Below are 5,972 nucleotides of genomic sequence, written 5' to 3' on the forward strand. Positions count from 1 at the left end.
CCAGCTTCTCACGTGGAGGATCCAGCACCTCTTGTCTCTCTCTCTTTCCATGTTCCTCTTCCTGCCTGAATTCCTGAGCCATGAACACCCCTGCTTTTCGAAGGAAGGGCTCTTCACACACCAAACAAGGTTTGCTCCAGTATTTTTCCTTTCTTTTCACATTTTTACTTCACCACAGAGCCCTGCTCAGCTGAGGGCGATGGGGAGAGGCCTCGTGAGTAACCCTGGAGTGTCATCCTTGCCCTCTGCTTCCCTCCTGAACCTCCCCAGTCCCTGTGGATTCATTTCTTTGCTCCCTCCTTGTGCCGGCTGATGCTCTGGGCTCGGATTGGGCACAACGTTCCTGGGCATGGACCTGGTTTTTCCTCATTTGTGAAGGATGTTTTCCAGGAGGAATGCCCCCAGCCTGTGCCTGCTCATGGCTTGGATGTGTTTGGAAGGCAAGTGCAGAGCTCTGCCCCATCCTCACCTTCAGGAGAATCCAGTGTGCATTCTGCAAACTGAGCTGTAGGAAGGGATGTCAATATTCCAGCTTTCCCTAAAGTTACCCTCTTGTTTTCCCTTGAAATCAGCTCACGTGGAATTCTCACCTTTCACAGGGGAAAGGGTGCTCATGTGGTCACTTGTGGTCACTAAAGCAAATTCCAGCTTCTCTATAGAAAATGGGTTTTTTCGGCTCTGCCTTGGCAGATCCAGGCAGCGAGTGGCTGGAAATCCTGCCCACGGCACTGAGCAGGAGTTCCTGGGATCTGGGGAGCTGGGCCAGGGCTCTCCATCTGTTCCAGCCCCGCTGCCAAGTTAAACTTCTGTGCTGCAGATTGCACAAAGGGGAGAAAAGAGCAACAAAAAAAGGTTGGAAAACGGGAAACTCGGAATCCAACCGAGGGCAAAGGGAGTGAGGTGGGGCTGGAGCAGACAGATGTGGTGGGGAGAGTCACATCTGCCTGGGGTGACCACTCCATGGCAGGGACACTCCACACCCCAGGAACAAGGGCTGGATGTGCCTCCAGCCCACCTGAGGGCAACAAGAAAGGTGTTTGTATCCCTGCTTGGAATTTCACAGGAAATGGAGGGATCGCCTTACTCCTGGCAGGAGAAAGAGGCAATTTTCCTTCTAAATCAGGCAGCTCCCGTGTCAAAAGTTCCACAGCGAAATCCCACTGCACTCAGAGCAGGGCTTTTTATGAATAAAATCTTAATAAATGTCCAGGGCTTGATTTTTCACAGCAGCCTCGCCTGGCTTTGATCTCCCCTTGCCTGGGCTCGGCCCCTGCCAAGCCAAAGAGGGAAAAAGTCCCTTTCCCTGGGTTTAAAGCAAAGGGTGTTTTTTTAAAGCTCTTGGCTGTGGAGCCGTGTGTGATACATCATCCCTCGGCCCCATCCCTCCTCTCCCAAATCCAGAGCACACACTGAAACAATTTCCCTGTGGTTTCCCTCCTTGGTGGAGTCGAATTCCTAGAAAACAAAAGGAATGTTGCAACCGTGGTCACAAGCTCGGAGGCTGGAAATGTTACACACGGCCGGGAGCCCTGGCGTGTCCTCAGCGGGGACCTGGGATCAGCCCTGGCTGGTGGCACCTCGATCCCAATCCCACATCCCTGGAGCATAATTCCTGCCACGTGAGTGTAAAATTAGGGAGTTCCTCCAGCCCTGGGAATTGCAGGAGGCAGCGAGCATTTAGGGAATTCTGTTGGCTCTTTGCCCCAGCTCTGAGGTCACTCAGAGCTCCCTGAGGTCTTGGTGTGGGTCTGACCTGGTCCTGTCTAAACCCAGAGTCTTGGGATGGGCACAGACTCATCCAAGTGAATCCACAATGAATGCAGAGCCAGGAATTCCTCCCTGGGAGGGCGGTGAGGCCCTGGGATAGATTCCCAGAGAAGCTGTGGCTGCTACAGGGAATCCCTTGGGATGTTTTTGGGGTTGGAGTTTTGTTTTTGTTTTTAAGGGCATCTGGACAAGGTGCAGGAGCAGGTTTATGTGGATCATCCCAGGAGGTGACAGCCACTGCCTGCTATTCCCTGTTGTCAGGAGATGGGATAATTCACATCCCTGGGATCACCTGTTCCCTGGGCTCATCCACTGAATTCTCTGGCTTGGAAAGTTCTCAGGAGCCCTCCTGTTCACACAGGACCTTTTTAATGTGTTCTTGGCGAACAAAGGTCACTGGACTGAGCCAAAGGTGAGGCAGGAGGGTGCTCCAGGCTGGTTATTTATTTAATGGCAGGGAGGAGGAGAAACCAGCCCGATTTGGGGCTAAAACGCTGCTGGTTGTGTGTGGGACTGGGAGCAAGGGAAGGAGTTAATGCTGTGGAAGAATTTCCCCGAGGAAAGCTCTGTCTGGGTTGGTTCCTGAGTGTCTCTCAGGAGCCTCATGTGGTGCTGCTCGCTGCCACTTTTGATCTCCAATTCCTTCTGAAATTCGATGGGAAGGTTCTGGAAATCCTGGGCAGTGCAGGTCCAGCAGCCACGTCCTCGTCCCCGTGCCCCCCTCGGCCCCTTTTTACCCCATTCCCACGGATTAAATCCCTCTGTTCCCTGCTTCCCGAGCAGAGTGAGCAGCGTGGGCTGGCCAGGACAGAGCCGTGCTGGGAGCTGGGAGCAGCAGCATCAGTCCCACATTCCCTGACCTCGGCTCTCTGCAAGGATTGCAGCACAAGAGCCTGAGCTGGCTTCTTTTTGCTGATTTTTTTTGAGATGACATCACGGTTCAGAGCTGTTGCTGCCCTGACAGCAGTTGTGTCATCCTGGGAGAAGCAGCACGGACTAATTTTAGCAGTTTTAAGATAGCACTTTTTAATAAAGGCAGGAATGGAAAAGTTCAAGGGGCTTTCAGTCAGCTTTGCTGGGGGTTCCTGACAGGCCCTGATGGGGCTGAACCAGCTCCACTTTGATACAGAAATGTAGGAAAGAGGTGAAAGAATCAGGGCTGACACCCAAATTCCCAGCTCTTGTCAGACTGGGAAGATCACAGAACCCTGGGATGGTTTGGGTTGGAAGGGAACTTAAATCTCAGCTCATTCTATGGCAGGGACACCTTCCACTGTCCCAGGCTGCCCCAGCCTGGCCTCGGATGCTTCCAGGGATCCGGGGGCAGCCGCAGCTGCTCTGGGAAATCCATTCCAGGGCCTCCCCACCCTCCCAGGGAGGAATTCCTTCCCAATATCCCACCTAACCCCCCTCTCTGTCCATGTGAATCCATTCCCTGTGTCCTGTCCCTCCATCCCTTGTCCAATGTCCCTCTCCACGTTTCTTGTGGCTCCTTCAGGCATTGAAAATCCACAACTGGGTCAGCCCAGAGCTTCTCTTCTCCAGGCTGGACAATCCCAATTCCTGATATCCCAATTCCTGGTATCCCAGTTCCTGGTTTCCCAATTCCTGGTATCATTTCCTCCCAGAGAAAGAGCCATGAGCTTGCTGAGCATTAAACTGTAAAAGTTGAATTTGACAACTTTTAAGCAGCTTTAAACCCCTCCTCTGGGCATTTCCATGGTTTCAATGACATTAATTAATGAGGATCTCATCCTGTTTTCCCACAGGATTATCCCAGACAGTCCGTGTGCTACCTGGAGCTCCCCAAAATGAAGACATTGGATTTTTTTCTCTGCCCTCATTTGCATTATTTAGTGTCCACAGTTCCACCTGCTTGCACAGGAGAAATGGCAAAAATTCCTGAATCCAGACTGGGAAAAACTCATAAATCCATTCTGGGTTTGTTAAATAGCTTGAACAGATAATGAATCATCTGCAAATATTTGATTCCATTAATGAATGGTACAGTTATGGGCTGTACTTTTTCCCTTTCCAAACAACATTTGAGGAGCTTGAATAAATACAATAATTGAAAATTAATTTAAAAGCGCTTTAAAACCAAATCTGTATTATTTAAAATCAAATTCTATGTTCAGGTCAAGCTAAAATGTTCATCAAATCACCCCAAAATCAAATCACCCCTAAATGACTCCTCCTTTCTCTTCATTTCTCATTCGGCCCAGGGCACCAAAAAACTCAATTACTCCGAAGGTTCTACTCCCAGCACATAATTAATAATACTAATAATTAATCACAAGCGCTTTTCCACTGCGCCTCACACATTAAGAATGAAACCCTTCCCAGGCAGTTCCTCTTGGTGCCAGCTCCTTGAGCTGAGCCTAAGCTGTGTTTAAGGCCTCTCTCCTCCTCGAGAGGCAGGAAAATGTCATTTTTTGGTTTTTCCTGGCTATTTTTTCCCATGTGATGTCCCAGTCCTGCCCTTCCCAGGCAGGTAAAGCCCAGGCTGATTCAAGCTGGAATGGGGGCAGGATCAGGCTCGGGGAATGGGAATGGGAACGGGAATGGGAACATGGGAATGGGAATGGGAACGGGAATGGGAACATGGGAATGGGAACGGGAATGGGACAGCCGGAATGGGACAGCCGGGATCGGGACAGCCTGGGAGAGGGAATGGGAAAGGCCGGGATTGGGAATGGGACAGTGAGGAATTGGGAATGGGAATGGGGATGGGAATGGGAATGAGAACAGGAATGGGACAGTGAGGGATTGGGAACATGAACGGGGATGGGAATGGGAATGGGAACAGGAATGGGAACGGGAATGGGAACAGAAATGGGAATGGGAAGGGGAATGGGAATGGGGATGTGGGAACAGGAATGGGAATGGGAAGGGGAATGGGAATGGGGATGGGAACATGAACGGGGATGGGAATGGGAACGGGAAGGGGAACGGGAATGGGGATGGGAATGGGAATGGGAATGGGAATGGGAATGGGAATAGGAACGGGAATGGGAACAGGAATGGGAACGGGAATGGGGATGGGAACGGGAAAGGGAATGGGAATGGGAACGGGAAAGGGGACGGGAATGGGAACGGGAAAGGGGATGGGAATGGGGACAGGAAAGGGAATGGGAATGGGAACAGAAATGGGAATTGTCTCCTGGCAGAGCTCAGAAGTGTTGCTAGAGCTGCATTCCCTGCCCAGCTCCATTCCCAGCTCTGCCTTTTCCCTGGCATCCCACAAGGCCGGTGTTAATTAGGCCGCTGTTAATTAGGCCGAGCCTCTCCTGACCCCTCCAGAGCTGGCGGGGGCTGACTGGGAACAGGGACGGGAACAAAGGAGCGCCGAGGGTTTCAGAGGGAGCAGCAGGAGAAGGGCTCAGGCTCTCCTGGAATTCCGGCTCCGCTGGGAATTGAGCCGATGGCTGCAGCCGGACCCTCCCGTGCTGGGGTCAGGAGGGGACGGGGCTGGAGCAGATGTGGGATAACCACGGGGAATCCTTGGCTCTCCCTTTGGATCCTGTCTGGTGCAGGAGCTTCTCTGACCCCCTTGGACCTGGAAATCAGCTGGATTTGGGCTTTCCAGGGAGAATTCTGGGCTTCCACCCCTGGGAAAAGCCGTGGGTGTGCAGTGGCATGGAGCAGAGAGAGGATTTATGTGCATTTTATTCTGTGTTATTTAAAGAAAAGCCGTCAGTCATGGGTCCTACAGCAGGAGGCAGAGGGAAACTGGGGGTTTGTTGGGTTTCATAGTTTTGTTTTTTCACAGAGCTGAAGAGGGAATTAAACTCCCAAAGTTCTGCCTCGGAACAAAGACTGAGTATCTCCAATATGCTTTTATTTTTTTTTTTTATTTTGAGAAAATGCTTCTTAACTTCCAAGGTTTTTCTCCTCTGGAGCCAAGGTAACTTTTGGGTGTGAAGATCCTGGGCTGGGTCACCTATTCCTTCAGAAATCCATCTTTCCTTCATTGTTTCACGTGAGTTACACTAGAAGCGGGAAAATAATCGGCCAGCAAAGTGCTTTTTACTTAATTTTTTCCCCCTGCTGTAGCACACCACCATTTGCCCCCGAAATGAAGCCTAACCCCCGGGCTGAACCCGAATTATCCCCCCGAGCCCTTTGAAGCGAAGCCGCTGTCACTGACGCCTCCAGCCCAAACTCGGGAGCAGAGCCGTTCCCAAGGAAGAGCCCCGGGAATG

At 51.4% G+C, this 5,972-nt stretch overlaps 1 long non-coding RNA gene across 1 annotated transcript in view; it reads left to right on the forward strand.

Annotated features, from left to right (window-relative positions):
- The window catches only part of LOC108448692, a 20,050-nt gene extending 16,201 nt beyond the window's left edge, over nucleotides 1-3,849 (forward strand). The window contains exon 3 of the long non-coding RNA XR_001864659.1: nucleotides 3,537-3,849. This is a non-coding gene — a long non-coding RNA (uncharacterized LOC108448692). The remainder of the gene's footprint in view (nucleotides 1-3,536) is intronic.
- Nucleotides 3,850-5,972: the final 2,123 nt, after the last annotated feature.

The sequence above is a fragment of the Corvus brachyrhynchos genome, unplaced genomic scaffold, assembly GCF_000691975.1.
Source record: "Corvus brachyrhynchos isolate BGI_N302 unplaced genomic scaffold, ASM69197v1 scaffold158, whole genome shotgun sequence".
Taxonomy (NCBI): Eukaryota; Metazoa; Chordata; class Aves; order Passeriformes; family Corvidae; genus Corvus; species Corvus brachyrhynchos.